Source organism: Lethenteron reissneri, unplaced genomic scaffold (assembly GCF_015708825.2).
Source record: "Lethenteron reissneri isolate LAM-NWPU_2019-01 unplaced genomic scaffold, ASM1570882v1 scaffold_1640, whole genome shotgun sequence".
In the NCBI taxonomy this organism is placed as follows: domain Eukaryota; kingdom Metazoa; phylum Chordata; class Hyperoartia; order Petromyzontiformes; family Petromyzontidae; genus Lethenteron; species Lethenteron reissneri.
Genome location: NW_026891378.1, coordinates 2486178 through 2507284, shown reverse-complemented (window position 1 = coordinate 2507284; position 21107 = coordinate 2486178). Strand labels below are relative to the sequence as shown.

General features: G+C 47.7%; 1 pseudogene; it reads right to left on the bottom strand.

Annotated features, from left to right (window-relative positions):
* Positions 1–1036: 1036 nt before the first annotated feature.
* LOC133339108 (E3 ubiquitin/ISG15 ligase TRIM25-like) lies at positions 1037–19609 on the bottom strand (annotated as a pseudogene).
* Between the last annotated feature and the right edge of the window lie 1498 nt (positions 19610–21107).

The window sequence follows — 21107 nt, the reverse complement described above, 5'->3', positions numbered from 1 at the left end:
AATGCGCCTCAACCGCGGTGGCCGAATGCCCCACGCCGCGACCACACCATATTAAGGACGGTCGCAGCGCCGCGGCGCAACGTAGCACGGGGGAGGTCATCCAATTCCCTGATCGCCGGAAACCGTGAGAGTTAATCCAGATAAGGATTTCTCGGATAAAAACCGGTCGGCCAGGTGACCTCCCCTCGGAGCTCTATTGGGGGGGGGGGGGAAATGCGTGCGGGTGTGTTCATGTGAGGTGAGGTGAGGGGGACAAGGGGTTGGCTCTGTTGCTTGGTGGTGGCGAGGTCGGGGATGGGGCGCCTGCCGAACGGCTTCGTGGCGGCGGCATCACAGAGTCTCTTTGGCGGGACGACAACAATGTGCCTCTGTTGTCTGTTCCCAGCCGCCTGCCCACCTTGGCTTATGTGTTGCGTTCGCTTCAGTCTACGCGCGTGTTCATACCGAGATTGGAAGTCTGACAATATTGATATGCAGTTAGTTAATAGTTCTGTAGCGAATTAGTGATAACGAAATTACGAATCTGAGTGAAGTAGAAAATTAAAGTTAATAAACGGAGCAGTTAATCACCGTGAAAATGTCGAAACATGCGGTGTGGGATTACTTCACTAAAGTCGATTCTGATGCAAGCAAGGCGAAGCAACCTGCTGGGCGAGAATGCAAAAAAACTGGTATCTATTAACTACAACATTCGTTTGTTTGGATATTATTACTAAAGAAGTAACACCTAAAGATTTGATATTTAGCGACTCTTACTCTAGGCTCAGAATGATTAGTTCTAGATTTATTTTTTATTAAAGTAGAATTTCATCATGACATACAGTATTTCATGAATCTTGTGTTCGGTAACTTCGGTTATATACCTTTCTGTTTCGGTCTCGGTTGAAAGTGTAGTTAAACTTGCGGTTTCGGCTTCGGTTCTACCCTCACCCTCACCTTACCTCTTCCTCCGTTCCAACTTCCCCTCACACTCGCTTTGACCTCTTTCTCAACATCCCCCCCTCTCCGTTTCTTGGGTTTCTATCTCTCCCTATCTTCAGGATGAACGACTCAGATCCACAATCATCAATCGATCATTACAATACACCACCCACATCGCAGGGTGGAGAGGCTGCAAGAATATCTGCCGAACCTCGTGGATCACCTCCATGGAGTCGGCGCGGTAAAACACCAGGAGCCCCCCCTCCCAGTGCAGGTGAAGCCCGATTCTGCGGTGGGAGGTGGCCCCCCTCACCGACAGTGCAGTCTCCACTCCACCATGAAACACTGAGAAGTTGTTGCCACATTTCTCTAAACACCAGGATGAGTCGCTCCCTCCCAGCTGCTGTGCAGCACGATCCCCTTTCCGTGGGATCGTCCCGTACGCGACTCCAACCCGACACCACTGCGCATCCCCCACGTCCACCTCCCAGTAGTGGTGGCCCGACGAGAAGCTCTCACAGCACAGGGCTTGTGACCAATCAAACCGGTGTGGGTGATCAGGGCGACCCTGGGAGGCACTGGTCCACGTCATCGTCCTGAGATTCGAGGAGATTTGGAGTTAGTTATGAGCTGAGTTTATGTCCAGAGTCGGCGAGCGTCTGTCTGTGACAACAGCGATGACAACATCAGTACAGAATACTGTCATCATCATCCATCATCACCACCATCAACATCACCAACCATCATCTTCACCATCAACAATAACATCACCATCACCAACCACATTATCAGAGTTATGTCTTTTGTTTGTATTATGACTGCAGGTATTGCGGTCTATGCAAACATGACTCCTTGTAAAAAGGTGTCAGTTTTGTTGCCAGATAGAAGGGTAAACAACCAATTATCAACAACCGGCCATTCGCTACTAAGTGGTGGTGACGTCACCACAGCACTTGTGCCAGGCTATGTGCACATTGAGGCCACGGGAAGTGTAGAATGCCCACTGGCAGGAAGTCATGGGGCAGATCCAGGTGCCATGGGTCGACTGAGATGACTGGCCGATGCACCACTATCATTACCACCATGCTCATCATGACCACTATCACCATCATTATGACCATTACCAGCATCAATAACTCATTTGAGGTTGAAACTGCCTCGTAGACGCTCAGGACTGGATCAGATATCACCTGCCACTGATGTTAGCCATGGCTGGTAATCAAACCTAGGTAACTGGGTTCGTAGTGCAGTGTGCTAAACACTATGCCAACACTCCTCCACGCACAAATGCACATACATTCACAGGCACACACTGCATCTCAAAATCACAATTACCCCTGCCTCTTAATGCTGATTACTTACACTGTTCAGTAGTGGGATGTGAACAAAGACTTAGTTCCCCTGTGTAGCCTAAACAAACCATTGGGGCAAGTGCTGTTAGCGTGCATCTATGATGGCCAGCAGGGCACACGAGGAGGTGGGTGGCCAGCACCACGCCCGACCACCTTTTTCTCCCTCGTGGCGATTTTGTTTAAATACAGGATCAGGTTCCAGAATGTAAACAAAGAAAAATATTCCCCATGTTGCCTTAACAGACTGTCGGGGAAAATCAGCACCTTTGAAAGCTGGCACCATACATGAGGGGCTGGGTGGCCAGTACTACGCCTGGCCACCTTTGTCTCCCTAGTGGTGATGTTTATACGCAACACCAGGTAATTATTTGAGGCTGAGTCGCCCTCGTGCACACACACACGGTGATAATTTATTGTGATTCAAACTGAAGAACTCACACAGGAGTTTGGCCTCAGTACCATCGGTGGCTTTAAGCGAGGAAATGTCCTTTTGGCTGGGAGATGAGGGTGGAGCTGCTGTAGCCCGCCCTGTCCTGTGAAAGCAGAGCAGACACGGCCACTTTCACACATAGATTATCATCACTCACAGGATCATCACAGCTCCATCACATAGAGACGCATCACACAAAGCATCACGACTCACATCACAATCATTCACAGCATTACCACATACAGCATGATCACTTGCAGGATCATCACAATCAGCACCACCACTCACAGCTTCACCACACACAGCATCATCTCATACACAGCATCCCCCCACACAGGCAGTGTCTCACTGCCCGTGCCTCGCACTCAGTCCCATTTTATCGTGTGTCGAGTCGTGAGTGATAATCGTCTGTACCTGCGCGTCTCCTCCAGGTGCCCCTGTGGGAGAGAGAGAGAGAGGTGCGTTACTGTGACTGCCTCCATTCCCATGGGATCAGTGGATTTCCCACTGCAACACCGCGGGTAGAATATAAACCACAAAGTCCTGGCTTATGACCTCATGAGCATCAACACTGACTAACATTGCAAACTGTGTTTGGGGACGACGGCACGCAAGGACCGGGCGGAAGCTCAGGCCGTACCTGACAAAGCGCAGTCGATTTGAAAACCTCATTCGGCAGCCTCAACTCTGACGCTGCCAATGGCTCTGTGCCAATAGCGACACCGGAGACTCATAGCTCACCTGCAGGAAGGCGAGCGAGTCCCTCTCCTGCGCTAGGGCCTTCAGACGAGTGGCTGCTGCCTGGAGCTCGCCGATCTCGCGCTGGTAGTGAGCGATGTTCTTCTCGATCTGGGTCAGCAGCTCGTGCCCCTTCTTGGCCACACGAGCCAGAGCTGCCTTGTCGTCTTCGTCCAGAGCTGCTCTCATGCGGGCGAACTCGCCGTAGATTCTCTGCCTCACCTCGGTCATCGATCCCTGCCAGGGTGTGTGATTTGTTTGTATTAAATAATTAACGGAGGAGTTAATCTGGCAACGATTGATCTATTTCTTAGGGAGGTGGCGTTTACACCTCTCTTTCCTCAATCATTAATGGAAAAGCCACTGTGGCCATACAACGCAAACTATGGGCAATAAAGTAAACCTATAGAGACCCATAGATATACCTCGCGATCCATAGAGATACATAGAGACTAAGATATAGAGACCCATAGAGAAACACAGAGACACATGAAGACAAATAGAGATGCATAGAGACCCATTTGAGTCAATATAGGGCAATGTGACTGTGGTCAAACAACCCAAACTATGAACTGTATACTAAACCCATGGAGACACTCAGAGATACACAGAGACCCATCGAGACCCATCGAGATGCATTAACTTCAATCCACAGTATTGCCACTGTGGCCATGCAACCCACCCTAGGGGAGACGTTTTGACCTGTAACCCAGTTGACCTGATGGAGGATGAACCCCTCCTGTATATCACGGCTTCGATAGCCAATAAACAATACAATTATCACCTATCATAACCCTCAAAATTACACAGGACTCAATCGCAAATAGTGAATCACAAATCTGAGAAAAATAAGGAATTTCAATTCTAATTAAATATGAACACCGACTTTTCGTAGAGTTGCACAACGTGTGTGTAATGCGAGCAGAGTGACATCATTGAAGCTACCTGGTCAGCAACGCTTCCAAGCTGTATTCCTACCACAAAACAAGCCTCTCTGGGACTAGACACGACGCTGGGTTTCCTGACTTGGCAGTGATAAGATCGGTGCACCGATGAGAACTGGACATGTCGGATACTCTTTTTAAATTCAAATTAACTTTTATGCTCACATAACACATTGCAAATTACAGAATTGGGATGTACTGTGAATAGATTACGTGAATATGCACATTATTTAAATCACACTGCGTGCATTGAGTATATTGCATTGTTGTGGCTTTACAGATATTACGCGCTACTGATGTAATTCCTTGATGGGAGTTGATCTCAGGTGACTTGAGTTCATAGCACAATGCGATACATATTGTAAACATATATATAATGTGAACCCTGCCACCAATGTGCTGGATAACAGGTATGTACCACTTCATCTTGCCAGAATAGACATATAACAGAACATTAATTGGCAGCTCACATGGGGATATTGGTACCCCATCCGAAAAATGTGGAATTTCCACCACTGATTCAGTTCCCTTTTGGAGATGAGAACCACTTCTTTGCTTGTCCTGGGTATTGAGGCACATTGACCGTTGTGTCTTTACTCCCACGATGTGTTCAGAGCCTATTGAAGTCCACGTGAATGAATGGAGTTGTCCTCCATCACAAACCCTACTCAGGGTGGAGTTACGAGGTCACAGGGTCTGGTCCAGACACGGTACCTGCACGTCCCTGCGAGCGGCCTCCATCTGCTTTATGGACTCTTCCGCTTTCCTCTTCTTCTTCTCCACCGCCCGCGTCTCATCTCCCACTTGTTTCTGTGAGAGACGTCACCAGGGAAGACTCCACTCACTCTCTGAGTGCCCCCTCTCACCTGTTGTATATATGCCCCTTTTTCCAAAATTAATATTAAGAATAATTCTGCCAATAATTTTTTTTGGTTCACATAGCCACGTGGAAGCAAACAAAGGCCGTAACACCCAATCCTCACCACAGCTGCCTTTCACACTCGAGGCCAGAGGGCAGGAGATGAACCATAAAGATTATGACATCCAACCTCCCGCCAACGGAAGAGGCAGTCGTAAAAAAAACACACGCCCGCCTCCCCCGACGAGAGCGAACACAGGCGTTTCGCTTTGATTAACTTTTTCACGTTTCCTCTAATAACGAAAAACCAAAACTTAGCGAAAAGGATTAAGCGCACATTATTGATTCTCACTCCAATTTAAGACCAGGCTACAATCTACACCAGTGGACCATGACTCCTCACTTATTAATTCGATATTAATTATTGGTTACCTTTAATAATTCTCTACGCGACCTGATAAAAAATAACAATAATAACTATGGCAGTCAGGGTCGTTCCTAGGTCAAAGCGAATTCCCGAACTTTGGGATATATATAACAATAATGACTCGAGAGCAGATAGCAAGCCCGGGGTGCAGGATGGAGTGTGCTCTGTGGAGAGGGAGCCCCCGACCGCCTTTGTCTTCCCGTAGCACGGATGGCGAGATTTGCACACACAAAGGAGACCATCTCCCCATAAAAAAAGATCAAACCTCGATGGAAATACCGTGAACCCGGCTACAACATACCTTGAATCACTTACAATCAAAATTCTAAGTAATATTATAATTAAAGTGAGTCACATTTTTTTTACTTCTAAAGAGAAACGGAAAACGTGGAAGTTGTGTGAAACAGTTACACCCACGCCGGAGATGGGAAACCACCCCTCCTTCCAAGTTAACAATTATAGGCACGTGGGGGGGGGGGGCATCTGAAGCAAACTCGTTTGTTTGCGAAGGGCCAGCGAGGAAGCCTCACCCCCCCTTTTTTGCCCACACCAAGCGACATCAAAGCAAAGTTGGTCTTTTGTGAACGGAAAAAGGGGTGGGATTATGCATGCACGGTGCGATGCAATTTCACGAGGAAGACCCCCCCCCCTTCCAGGTTCATTATTGCAGAGGCTGAACAGACGATCTGAGACAGCTGCTTCGCTTGAAGAACTTTATTACTCCAATAAATCGCACACACACGGACACGCACACGCAGCTGTGTTCAGACACAAGCAAACGAAAAAATGTATATGGTTCCGGCACTTTGAAGGCATCGCGAGAGCAGAGCGGTTTTTCAGATATAAACCGAGGCACTGCCATGTCATCAGCATCTCATCTCATCACCGGAGCCTGGCCGAGGAGCATCTCAACATCATCGCCACCGACACCGAAGACTCAGCAAAATCAGCAAGTATGGAGGGGCTGGCTGAGTAGCGACGTACTAAGCCAGGCAGGGGTCTGCACCACCGCTACACCAAGCCGCCGAGGTGCGAGTGAAACTGACGGTGATTTCAGTTATCATTCTCGAGCAATAGCGAAGACACCCAACGTCAACCCAACGTCCTCCATCGCCGAGCACAAAGGTGCCAGCCACCAGCGCACGAGCGAACGAGCGAACGAGCACCTATAGAGTTCGGGTGCCAGCGCCAAGCGCCGCCAAGCACCACGCCGAGCCCCACCGGGCGCCACCCAGCGACCGAGCCTCTCCAAGGACAGCATCGGGCCGACGCCACTCATCTCGCAGCGAGAGAGAAAGCCGCGGCTCTCTGCAAACCACGCCGAGCCAGAGGCAACTTCTCCGAAGCCGTTCGTATCCCCCCCTCACACTCACAAATCCACGAAACACGCCGGCGTTACTCACGCAAGAATTTACCAAAGAGAAAAATTAACCCGTAAAAACTAAGTTTTTCACTATAAATCCTTTATATGCGTGGCGGCTAGAGTCCTCTCGTCCTCTGGCTTAAGATGGCTGCAACCTATGGGTCAGATGATTGCCTGCCACCATTAAGCAATTGGTAATTAAATAAAAAAAAATCCTAAAAAATGTAAAGTTACGGAAAAAAAATTCACGAAAATAAATTGTCACGCACAACGAGTCTGTGTGCAAAATGTCAGCTCGATTGGATCACGGGAAGTGGGTTTAAAAACGACCGAAAGATTTGCACGGTCGTAAGCGCGCAAGCAGGCAAGCAAGTGAACTTAATATAAAGGATTTAAAAATTAACCCGTAAAAACAGAGTTTTTCACTATAAATCCTTTATATGCGTGGCATCGGTTTTATTTTATTATTCATTTCTGTTTTTCTTGAGTAAGAGTTTCATTTTTATCACATTGGTATTTTAAATTAAATATGAAAAAAAAATTCCTAAAAAGTGGGAAATTTTGGAAATATTTTTTTCACGAAAATAAATTGTCACGCACAACGAGTCTGTGTGCAAAATGTCAGCTCGATTGGATCACGGGAAGTGGGTTAAAAAACGACCGAAAGATTTGCACGGTCGTAAGCACGCAAGCAAGCAAGCAAGCGAACTTAATATAAAGGATTTAATAAAGGATTTAACAATCCCACATACCCACACAATGGAATCAACCCTAGCCAATCATAAGAAGACCAATTATAAAAGTATGAATCATCAGCTGGCCGTGAAGGCATCGCGGCTCATCGCGTGATTAGAATAAGTCATTTATAAGTGCCTTAGTTTTTTTTTCCATATCTTTTTATCGCATATACGACCAATAGATTCGTCGACGCAAACTAAACTCTTGAAATCTTCATCACGAATCTACACGTTTACAGAGAGAGAATATCGTGTCAAACCTGTTCCTTTGTCATAGAATCTCGCTTAAGAATTAATTAAAGCGGAGCCAGAAATACGCTCTCCCACAAAGAACACACGCACGCACTCGCACACCATTGTTTCAAAACATTTCGTTAAAAATGTAATCTTGCCGACGAATCTATTGACGTATGCTTTTGCCTTCGGGATATAATAATAATTTTCTTATTGCCTTTTGTATGACTATCATTGCATGCCTGTTTTAAGACTCTACCTGTTGCCGGATATGCTCGTAACGCAGTGGAATTAATGGTATGTGCGGTTGAAAAAAAAAAGCATTGATGGTTAAATGTGCTGCTCACTGAGAGAAATCTCCCCGATGGTAACGTGGATAATTCCGAGCATGAGAGTTCGCATATTAGAGTGTCATATTTTTGTTCAGAATTGAAATTGCTTAACACAGATGTGTTGAGTGTTTCTTTCCAAGTCCATGCATAACTCTTATTTATAATAACTGTATCCTGCGTTGAGATATGCATTTGGAGACCTAACATAACATAAGCACACTAAGAGATAATCAATAAATGTTTAAGCAAGAATAATTGTTTTATCCCAATTGTTAAATACGACACTGGGCAGCGAAGCCAAGCCTAATTATCATAACTGCCCACATTAACATAATCGCAAGCATTCGCATACAGTAATATGATTATCCCATAATTATCACAATTTATGCATATGATTACATAAATTAGCATAATTTCAAAAAACTTGCGCATTTTTCCAATCTTCATTTAATTTTTATTATTTTAATCAAAATATCATAACCCGACATATACAACACCCCTCACCCTCTCTCTACCCCTCCTTCACATCCTCTCCTCTCCTCACCCTCCCCTCACCCTTCACCCTCACCATCACCCTCCACGCTAACCCGTGACCTTCCCCCACCTTCCGTTCCACCTTCCCCTCACCCTCACTTCGCCCTCTCCTCAACATCCACCCTCTCCTTTGTTTCTTGGGTTCCTGTCTCGGTTTCTTGGGTTTCTATCTCTCCTCATCCTCAGGATGCAGATCCACGATCTTCAATGGTTCATTACAACTCCGCACCCACATCCCAGGGTAGAGAGGCTGTGAGAATCTCTGCCGAACCTCGTGGATCACCTCCATGGAGTCGGTGCGGTAAAACGCCAGGAGCCCCCCCTCCCAGTGCAGGTGAAGCCCAATTCTGCTGGGGGAGGGGGCCTTCTTCACCGACAGTGCAGTCTTCACTCCACCATGAACCACTGAGAACTTGTTGGAATATAAATTGTCACTTTTCTCTAAACACCAGGACGTGTCGCTGTCTCCCAGCAGATGTGGAGCACCACCACTCATTTTCCGTGGGATCATCCCGTACGCGACTCCAACCCGCCACATCCGCGCGTCCTCCACGTCCACCTCCCAGTAGTGGTGGCCCGACGAGAAGCTCTCACGGCACAGGGCTTGTGGACAACTATTAAACCGGTGTGGGTGATCGGGGCGACACTGGGAGGAACCGGTCAGCGTCATCGTCCTGAGATCCGAGGAGATCTGGAGTTTTTTATGAGCTGAGTCTGTGTCCAGAGTCGGTGAGCGTCCATCTGTGACAACAGTGATGACAACATCACTACAAAACACCGTCATCACCATCATCTACCATCACCACCATCTATATCACCACCATCACCAACCATCATCTTCACCAATAACAATAACATCACAAACATCACCATCACCAAGCATCCTCGTCATCAATATCATCAATGACAACAACATGAGGATCACCATCACCACCATCATAAACACTATGAACATCAGCAGCATCACTATAGCAATAAGCAACATCACAACCATCATCACCACCACGAGCACCATCACAAACAATCACCACCATCACTACCATCACCACTATTTCCATCACTACCATCTTCATCACTATCACCAAAATAACTAACACGACCAGCATCATCATAACCATTACAACGACCATCTAAACCAGGGATCCTCAAACTATGGCCCGCGGGCCACATGCGGCCCGCCGAGGACATTTATCCGGCCCGCCGGGTGTTTTTGCCGCCGCTGCCTGTCTGTTACTTTTTAATTAACTTTTTAATGGCACCCGCACCAGTGTGAGCCTGGGGTAAAAGCGGAGTTCCCCCAATCAGACTGCATTGATGGGCAGTGCAGTCTGTATGTCTCTGTGTAGGAAAAGTTATTGCTGGTATATTGTTTTTGTAGCGCTGTATATATATTGGTATTTTACTAATAGCAATTTTGACTCCCTCGGAAACAATGATGTCAAGAAAGAGAAAAATTGACTCGGAGTGTAGGATATTCAAAGAACAGTGGACTTATGATTACTTTTTCATGCAGTACAAGGAAAGAGCTGTGTGTCTGATATGCCAGAATATAGTGTCTGTGTTCAAAGAATACAATTTACGTCGACACTATGAAACTCAACATAAAGATAAATATGATTGTTTGGTCGGAGAAGTGAGAAAAGATAAAATATTAAAACTGAAAAATACATTAACAACTCAGCAAAATACTTTTGTGAATCAGAAGCAGCTAAATATTTCATCACTGCGAGCAAGTTTTCAAGTTGCCAAGCTAATAGCGTGCACTGGCAGACCATTCGTGGAGGGAGAATTTGTTAAAGAATGCCTTCTTTCTGTTGCCAAAGAGATGTGTCCAGAGAAGGCCGATTTATTTAGTACAGTGAGTCTTTCAGGACCTACAATTACATGGAGGATTGAAGAAATGGGAGACAATTTGCATCAGCATTTGCAAAACTCCATAAAAAAAAAAACTTTCCTATTTTTCCTTGGCACTCGACGAAAGCAATGATGTTCGTGATTCTGCACAACTTATAATTTTTAATCGTGGGACGAATGACTATTTCGAAGTCACAGAAGAGCTTGCTGCACTGCAAAGCATCAAAGGAACAACTACAGGAGAGGTTATCTATGAAAATGTTTGCCAAACTGTGAATGGTTTGGAACTGAACTGGGCTAAACTAGCCAGTGTGACAACTGATGGTGCTCCTAGCATGGTGGGGTCTAAGAAAGGAGTAATTGCTCGCATTAACCAAGAGATGGACAAACATAACCATTCTCATCCAATAGCCATACACTGCCTCATCCACCAACAAGCGCTGTGTAGTAAATCACTGAAGTGGGACTCTATTATGAAAATTGTGGTATCTTGTGTTAACTTCATTGGAGCTCATGCACTAAACCACAGACAATTTCAGGAATTTCTGTCTGAGATAAATGTTGACTATGAAGATGTTCTGTACCACACAGAAGTCCGTTGGCTGAGTCGAGGGAGAGTTTTGAAACGTTTCTATGACTTACTTCCACAGATTACAGCTTTTCTGCTTTCAAAAAACAAAGAAGTACCAGAGCTCAATGATGCAGAATGTAAATGGCACCTTGCCTTTCTGACAGATGTAACAGAGCTACTCAACAGTTTCAATGTGCAACTTCAAGGAAAGGGTAAGCTCATCTGTGATATGCAATCACATGTCAAAGCATTTGCAGTAAAATTAGGCCTCCTCATCAAACAAGTGAAGGAGGAAAACTTCTGCCATCTCCCCACAACTCAAAATCTGTTAGCGGAAAAAACATTGGTTGCATTCCCAAACAAAACATGTGTGGATTCACTGGAAAAATTGCAAAAAGAGTTCCAATTTAGATTTAAAGAGCTTCATCTCCATGAACAGGACATACAGCTTTTCCGTAACCCATTTTCTATTGACATTAAAAATGTGGATACAATTTACCAAATGGATCTGGCTGAACTGCAGAATGTGACTCTCTGAAAGACGCATTCAAGTCAAGCAGCCTTCATAATTTCTATGCATCTCTCCCCTCTGAGACATATCCTCATCTCAGGAACCATGCACTCAAAATGGCAACCATCTTTGGCAGCACTTATGTCTGTGAACAGACTTTTTCCAGAATGAAACATTTGAAATCTCCAACCAGATCTAGACTAACGGATGCACACTTGCATCACTTGTTACGACTAGCAGTGACAAATATGGAACCGGACATTGACCATCTCATTAGCCAAAAGCAGGCCCATAGTTCCCATTGAAATACTGGCAAGTTTGTTGATTTAACTTTACTTGTTCTTCATTTTAAATATTGTATTTGTTCCCGTTTTGTTTCTTCACTTCAAAATAAGATATATGCAGTGTGCATAGGAATTTGTTCATAGTTTTTTTAACTAGAGTCCGGCCCTCCAACGGTCTGAGGGACAGTGAACTGTCCCCCTGTTTAAAAAGATTGAGGACCCCTGATCTAAACCATCATCACAACCATCACTACCATGACCACCTTAACCAATATCATCATCACTATCACCATCAGCGCCATCAGCAAAACCATCACCACCTCCTATATTATCACCAATGTGACCATCATTACCATCAGCACGCCCATCACTGCCATCACCACGACCAACACCATCACCAATCCCATTACCATTCCCATCACTCACATTATCACTAACATCAGCATCATTAGCACCATTCTCATTACGACCACCATCATTTTGACTATTACCAGCATCAGTAACTAATGTGAGGTTGAAACTGCCTAGCAGAGGCCCAGGACGGGATCAGATATCACCTACCACTGATGTTAGCCATGGCGGGTAATCAAACCCAGGTAACTGGGTTCGTAGTGCAAGTGTGCTAACCACTATGCCACCACTCCCCCCACGCACAAATGCACAGACACATTCACAGGCACTCAGTGAATCTCAATATTAACAATTACCCCTGACTCGTAATGCTGATTATTTACCCAAGAACACCACACTGAGTCTCATGGCTCTGTTCAGTAGGGCCTTGGGATGGGATGTGAGCAATGACTAAGATCTCCCGTGTAGCCTTTACAGACTATTGGAGAATATCAGCACCGTTGAGGGCTGGCACGACACACGAGGGGGTGGGTGGCCACCACTACGCCTGCCCGCCTTTGTCTCCCTAGTGGTGATGCGTATAAAACACCAGGTAATTATTTGAGGCTGAGTCGACCTCGTGCACACATTTTATTGTCAAGATGGACCCATCACCCATGATTTACACTGAATAACTCACACAGGAGTTTGGCCACAGTTCCCTCGGTGCCTTTAAGCGAGGCAATGTCCTCTTGACTAGGAGTTGAGGGTGGAGCTGCTGTAGCCCTCCCTGTCCTGTGAAAGCAGAGCAGACATGGCTACTCTCTCACATAGAGCATCGTCACTCACAGGATCATCACAGCTCCATCACACAGGCACTCATCAAACAAAGCATAATCACTCTTCTCACAATTCCAGCATCACCACACACGGTATCAAAACACAGCATCACCAGACATAACATAATCACACAGCATTACAACACAGTATCAACACACACAGCATAAACGCACACAGCATCATCACACAGCATCACCACACAGCTTCACACACAGCATCATCACACACAGCCTAATCACCCGCAGCATATTCACCACACAGCACACAGCATCATCACCACACAGCATCACCAAACAGCACACAGCATCACCACATAGCACACAGCATCATCACCACACAGCATCATCAACACACAGCACTACTATCCACACACATAGCATCATCACATAGAGCACCAACAACAACCGCCATTCGCCACTAAGTGGCAGTGACGTCACCAAGACGCTTGTGCCAGGCCATGTGCACCTTGAGGCCACGTGAAGTGTCGAACGCCCGCTGGCAGGAGGTCACGGGGCAGACCCAGGTGCCACGGGTCGACTGACTGAGATGATTGAGATGACTGACTAGAGCACCAACTGTGCCCTAGACTGTGCCAACTTGCTGCGCTTTAGCCACCCGGCGCTCCACTCGTTGTTGTGAGCGTCGCTCCTCAGTCCTCCGTTGTTGTACCAGTCATTGGCAAGTCCACTCAGCTCCACATCCTCCTGTACCACATCACTCCATCTCTTCTCTAGCCCATGCTGCGCCCGTTTAGCCCCCTCGATCCGGCCGAACAGAAGCTGTTTAGGCATGCGTTGGCTGGGCATGCTGAGCTACATGACCCAGCCAACGCAGCCTTGCCTGCCGGAGAAGCTCACCGATGGGACTTTGTCCAGATCTTTCAAGGATTTGTAAGCTCCTCACACAATCCAGCCTGGTAAACCCAGGATGGATCGTAGGCAGGCCAGCCTAAATGTTTCTAACCGGCGAAGATGCTCAATTAGGGCATTCCACGTTTCGCAAGCGTAGAGAAGGGAGGGAATGACCTTGGCCGAGAAGACCTGAAACTTCGTGCGGAGCAACAGACCAGGTAGCTTACACAGAGCGTTACGCAACCAATGAAAAGATATTGCCGCTCGACTGATTCGGAGTGAGACCTCTGCTGTTAAACCGGAGCCGGTCATGACCACACTGCCCAGGTATGGGAAACTCTCCACTCTCTCCACAACTGCCCCATCACCGATTGAGAGTTGTGGGGGTGGAGTGTACGATGGTACAAAATACCCAGGCAGGTGCTTAGTTTTGGTGGGGCTGATGGTAAGGCGCCACCTCGTAGTGGCACGCTCCAGTTTCAGCAGCAGCATCTCGAACTCCTCCTCCGAGTGAGTAGCAATTACCAGGTCGTCGGCATACATTCCGTGGTTGAGCAATAGGGAGCCATCCCTTGACCGCACCCGGGCATCGATCAGCCTCCCATTATATCTGTACCAAATGGAAAATCCTCCAGTACAGCTATTGAAGGCTTCACGAACTACGTGGTCAAAATTGATGTTAAATAATGTGGGGGGCAGACGACATCCCTGTCACACCCCAAGGTGTACAGGAAATGGCTCTGACTCCCAGCCACGTAGTTTTATCCGGGCCCGCTCATCATCATGAAGGTCCTTAATGAGGGTGAGCAGAGGGTCAGGGACTCCGAAAGCACGAAGAACAACCCAGAGCCCAGGCCTACTGATGATATCATAGGCCTTGACCCGGTCAATAAAGCAGAGATGTTGGTCTTGTTGGAATTCCCTACACCTCTGCTGTAGCAGACGGACAGAAAATATGGCTTATGTGCAGGACCGCCCTTTCCTGAAACTGCATAGGGGCTCCGCAAGCCTCTCCTCAGCGTGCCTAGCAAGGCGATGTTGAGATACCCCTATCGTTGTTACAGTCTGTGTGGACCCCCCTTCTTAAAGAGGGGAACCACCAGCGCATCCTTCCAATCCTGCGGAATCCATCCAGTGGCCAAGACTGTTGTATGATGTCATATAGGGCAGTGTGCACAAACGCCACCCTCCCTCAGCATTTCGCTTGGGAGATCATCTCTGCCCGGTGCCTTTCCTGGTCTCAGACTCTTGATCGCCTTCAGTACAGCACCATCACACAGCATTACCATCACACGGCATCATCACACACAGTATCACCACACAGCCAATGTATCACTGCCCGCACCCCACACTCAGTCCCATGTTGTCCTGTGTCGAGTCGTGAGTGATAGTCGTCTTTTTCCTGCGCTTCTCCTCCAGGTGCCCCTATGGGAAAGAGAGAGATGCGTTACTGTGACTCTACTTCCATTCCCTTGTGATCAGTGGGGTTCCCACTGCAACACCGTGGGTGGAAAATAAACCCCAAAGTCTTGGCTTATGACCCCATCATCACCAACACTAACTTACGGGGCAAATATTTCAGAGTGAGACCGGTTGAAAGGCAACTATAAACTAATTATATTTTTCCACATAAGTCCCACGAAGCGATAGAGCTCTTTTTCAGAAGCGACCTGGCCACAAATGATAGCAGCCCACTACAAATGTGGATGGAAAAACTGCAGGACGTGGAGAAAAATCCATGCGACCATAGAGAGACATGAAAACTCAAAATAAATAGGAATGTCAGGTTTGGGATCAAATCCACGACCTCCGGTATACCAGGCGAGGTAGTTAACGTCTCGCCACCCCCATGAGGACCAACACTAATTTGCAGGGCAATTATTTCAGGGAGACCGGTTGATATTGATCTGTGTTGAGAGTAACTTAGGACTGGTAATTTCAGGCGTCACCAATGCACACGTGGCAGGTCTTGTAGACGTGGTGGTCAATACACAAGGATATCACTAATAAGCGTGTGAGGCCTCGTATGTATTTTAGCTTCACGAATATGAACACTGAAGGTAGCGCATCCAAGAGGATGTACACGAAGTAAGAAGCAGAGATGATATTGGCTCGTGAGCAGGCGCTGGTGGATTGTTGCATCGCGGCATCATGAGATGTGGCAACAGCTTGGGGAGGCCTTCATCCATCAGTGAATAGATCATGGCTGATGACAATCTTGAATACCGTGTACATTTTTGTTACAGGGTTTATTTAAAAAGTGCAATTCCAATAATATTTAGTTTATATTTACAATGAAACAAACTTAATGGGAATCTGTTAAAGGACGGGAGAGAGAATTAATTTAACTGAAAAAATATGAGCTGGCCTTCCACATGGCAGCTACTGGAGCTGCGATGCGAGTCCATGAGTGGAGCTGTGTTCTCAAGCCCAGTGGATGCGAGCTCTCATTCAGGAGCCTCCCTCTATTGCTGCTGGTGAGAGGGCTCTGGGCCAATAGCGACACTGGAGACTCATTGCTCACCTGCAGGAACGTGAGCGAGTCCCTCTCCTGCGCTAGGGCCTGCAGGCGAGTGGCTGCTGCCTGGAGCTCGCTGATCTCGCGCTGGTCGTGAGCGATCTTCTTCTCGATCAGGGACAGCAGCTTGCGCCATTTCTTCTCCGCTTGCTCTAAAGCCGCCTTCTCCTCCGCATCCAACGCTGCTCTCGCGTGTGCGAATCTGACCGAGATTGAGGCCTTTTCATCTGTTATGGATCCCTGCAAAGTGAAAGAAATGCTTCCTCTGTTCATTAAATGGCTGGTCCTTTGTGAAATGACATTCAGGTCGGTGACTCGAGTGCAACTCTGAAGGTCTCCAGACAGTGATACGAGTATGCAGCACTGCGGCCTCATTCTTCCTCTGCCTCTGATAACGCCACTGTGCATTTTCACTACAACACGATTTTCCATAACTGGCGGGGGCAGTAACTTGGACCGGCACAAGTGTCGCCATATTCCCCAGCCCCAAAGCAGGGGGGGGGGGCTGTGGGGTTTTATAAATTCCCCCCTGGAACTCTCTGGAAGGGAGGCGTGGTCAGGGGCGGACAAACCTGGGGAGGCGTATAAAAGCCGGACCTCTGGACGGATCTGGGGCCAATCCGAATACTGAAGCCAGAAGACCAGCTAGCCTAGGACCCTGGGACCCGTAGACCCGCTGCCCTGTTAAGGGCCGGGACTCAGTGGGCCAGTGGTCGGGACCCGTACCTTGGCTGGGTCGGGTCAGTGTAGCCTCCCCTAGGTCAATCTTAGCCGGAGGACTAAGAGCCCATCGCCCCACTGATAGGGCAGGTGAGGCCGTACCTCCCCAGGCAGTAGAGTAAGGGGCCGCTACCCCTTTGTGTGAGACTGCTATTGTTACCGTTGTTGTAATAAATGCGTTGCCTCTATAAATCGCCTCCACTCTCCGTGAAACCACTACACTTGCACTTGGCCACTCTAATGCCTGATTGGTTTCAATAAAATGGCATACAAAAGTCTGCATGTGATCCACAAACTCTGCCACCAGAGTATTGGATAATAGGTATGGAGCACTTCATCTGATCAATATAGATAAAAGAACGTTGAAGTGGTAAGTTATATGGAGATATGGGAATGTGGAATTTCAACCAATGATTGAGTATATCAGTAGAGATGAGAACCACCTCTTTGCTTGTCCTGATTATTGAGGTGCATTGACTGTTTTGCCTCTCGTCCCACGATGTGTTCGAAGCCAATGGAAGCCCGCGTGAATGAATGGAGTTGTCCTCCATCACAACCCCTACTCAGGGTGGAATCAACGGGTCACAGAGTCCGGCCCAGACGCGGTACCTGCACGTCCCTGCGAGCGGCCTCCATCCGCCTCACGGACTCCTCCGCCTCCCTCCTCTTCCCCTCCACCGCCCGCGTCTCCTCTCCAATTTGTTTCTGTGAGAGACGTCACCAGGTGAGACTCCATTCACTCTCCGAGCGTCCCCTCTCACCCCCGCTCCACGCGAACCCCTGCACAGTGACGGGGGCAGGAGCTCCGGAGGAGCAAGCGCAGCAGGGAACTGATGTTTCGAGGAGCTAAATCGTGCGGAGGGCTACCTAAGTAGTGGATGGGACTACCTGAGCAGTGGGCAGAGCTACCTAACTAGTGTGGTGAGGCTACCTGTGTAGCGGGTGGGGCGATCTGAGCAGTGGGGAGGGGGGCTACTGAAGTAGTTGGTGGAGATACCTGCGCAGTGGATTGGGCTACCTGCGTAGTGGTTGGGGCTGCGTGAGTAGTGAGCGGTGCTGAGTAGTGGGTGGACAGGGTGCCGGAGTTACGAGATGTTATCTGCCTTGCCTGCTATACAGGAGGTCGTTGGTTCGAACCCGACCCTGATGCCTGTTTCTATGCAGTTTGCATGTCTCTCTCCATGGTCGCATGGATTTTTCTCCGGGTCCTCCGGTGTTTCTGTCCACGTTTAGGAAGGGTGAGTATTTGGCTGCTATACATTTAGACCTGATAAGCCATTTTGTTGATCTGTCTTTTGTGGCCAGGTTGCCTCTGAAAAAAAATCTACATAGCTCAGTGAGCTTCCCTTGGTAAAATAAAAAAGTTTCTGCTCTTTTCTACCACAAACCACTTTTTTATATACAAACCACAGTCTATGCACTCACGTAATTTTAAGAACACATTGTATGCATTACAGTTCTTCAGTTTTATAAAAAAAATGCCAAAAAACAGGATTGATACTAACTTGTGGTTGTATTATTTCTGCACTATGACAACCTCAGCATACTTCATAGTAAAACATGTCTGTTAAAATGTGAAGAAACAATGGGCAGCTGAGAGAGGAATTATATTTAGCTGGATGTTATTGTTCAGCTCATACTGGGAAATGATGACTTCATGCAGGAGAGGCTCCCGCTCACACACGCAGACCGTCTCACCTCCCGTGTCTTGTGCTCATCCTCCAGCTTAGCCACATTGTGACGTTTGTGGTCTCCTGCGATGGTGCAGGTTGTGCAGACCAAGCTCTTGTCCTGTCGGCAGTAAAACTTGATCCTCTTCCTGTGCGTCTTGCACTTGCGGTCTTCAGGATTCGTGCCTGGAGCCACCAGAATATGTCTCCTGAACTTCTGGTTCTCCTGATGAGGCTTTACATGAGTCGCACAGTAGGACGTATCACACTTGAGGCAGGTCTTGGAGGCAGAGGTCGTGCCATCGTTGCAGAAGTCACACAAGACCACGGTGGCCATTTTCTTTGCAGCACTACGCTGCTCTACCATATTGGCGAGCGTGAAGCTCTTGTTCAGCTTGGGCCTCTGAGGGAAGGTCACTCGGCACTGCGGGCAGGAGAAGGACTCTGCCGCATCCCAGACGCCCTCCACGCACTTGAGGCAGAACGAGTGGCCGCAGCTGAGCGTGCAGGGGCAGCGGAAGGCGTCCAGGCAGATGGGGCAGGTCAACTCCCCTGGAGCCTCGCTACCACTGGGAGCCGCACTCGCCATGGCCCTGTGGCTAAACTCAAAGACGGCACTGGCTGGAGCTCAGTCAGTCGCTGGCTGTAGCTCAGGCAGTCTCTGACTGTAGCTCAGGCAGTCTCTGGCTGTAGCTCAGGCAGTTTCTGGCTGTAGCTCAGGCAGTCTCTGGCTGTAGCTCAGACAGTCTCTGGCTGTAGCTCAGGCAGTCTCTGGCTGTAGCTCAGGCAGTCTCTGGCTTTAGCTCAGGCAGTCTCTGTCTGTAGCTCAGGCAGTCACTGGCTGGAGCTCAGGCAGTCTCTGGCTGTAGCTCAGACAGTTGCTGACTGTAGCTCAGACAGTCTCTGTCTTAAACTGAGGCTGTCGCTGGCTGCGTCTGAGACGCTAAACAAGGAACAAGCCACGTAACTAGGTGACAAGGAAGCAGGAAGTCTTTCAGTTTGATTTGCATATCACGAGATATGCCCTGGAATGTGTTGACGTGTGAGCAAGTACAGACGTCTCCACTACAGGGGTGGCTTAAAAAAGACAACTCGGATCACCTCGTCTCAAATCCTCATCCTCACTCACCTCATAACAATTCAATTCACCTCATCTCACCTTAACTAAACTCACCTCAACTCACCTCACCCCATTATAACTTACCTCTCTTCATCGCAACTCACCTCACCTCATTTCACCTCACCTCAACTTACCTGACCCCATCGTAACTCAACTCACCTCACCTTAACTAAACGCACCTCAACTCACCTCAACTCACCTAAACTCTCTTCAACTGACCTAATTTTACCTCACCTCAACTCACCTCTCCTCATCGTAACTCAACTCACCTCACCTCAACTCACCTAAACTCACTTCATCTCACCTCAACTCACCTCATCTCAACTCACCTCACCTCAACTCGTATCAGCTGAATTGGCAGGGGAACGCTGCGAATAAACTCGTTGCTTCATGCCGCTCTACTCCATGAGATTGTTGTTCTTATCTTCGTTTTTCAGCCTCATTTTATTTGTTTTAAGTTTAACACTTTAAACTACTTCATGAAAATAATGTGTTCCTGTCTCAAAGTCGCGATGCAGTTGTCGAGCTGTGAGACACCGGTGGGAGTTTCCGTGTTTAACTCGGTCACGTGGCTGGGGCTCAGGGTCCAGTTTGTGGAGTCACAAACCACCGGGCGAGGCCCTTTGCTGAACCCGGCACCGTTAAACGCTCACGTGGGCGGGGGGCAGGCGCCCCAGGGGTAGTCTGGCCGTAACACATCAACATCAGCGCTTTAAAAAAAAAATAGGACCTTTTTTTGCCGGTATCAAAGTGTGAGAAAATAATAACGATAGGTTTTACCCTTTCTGGCAATAAAACAGGAGTTGTTTTCAGATGTTCAAACACCAAATAAGTTTGTGTAATTAATGCAGACTTATTCGTTGCAAAAGACATCCATTTTGTGTATGAACATCTTAACACCTCATGGGACCTCCCTTGCCAGTATTCAAATATAAGAATAAGTGTTACCCTTTCTGGAAATAAAACA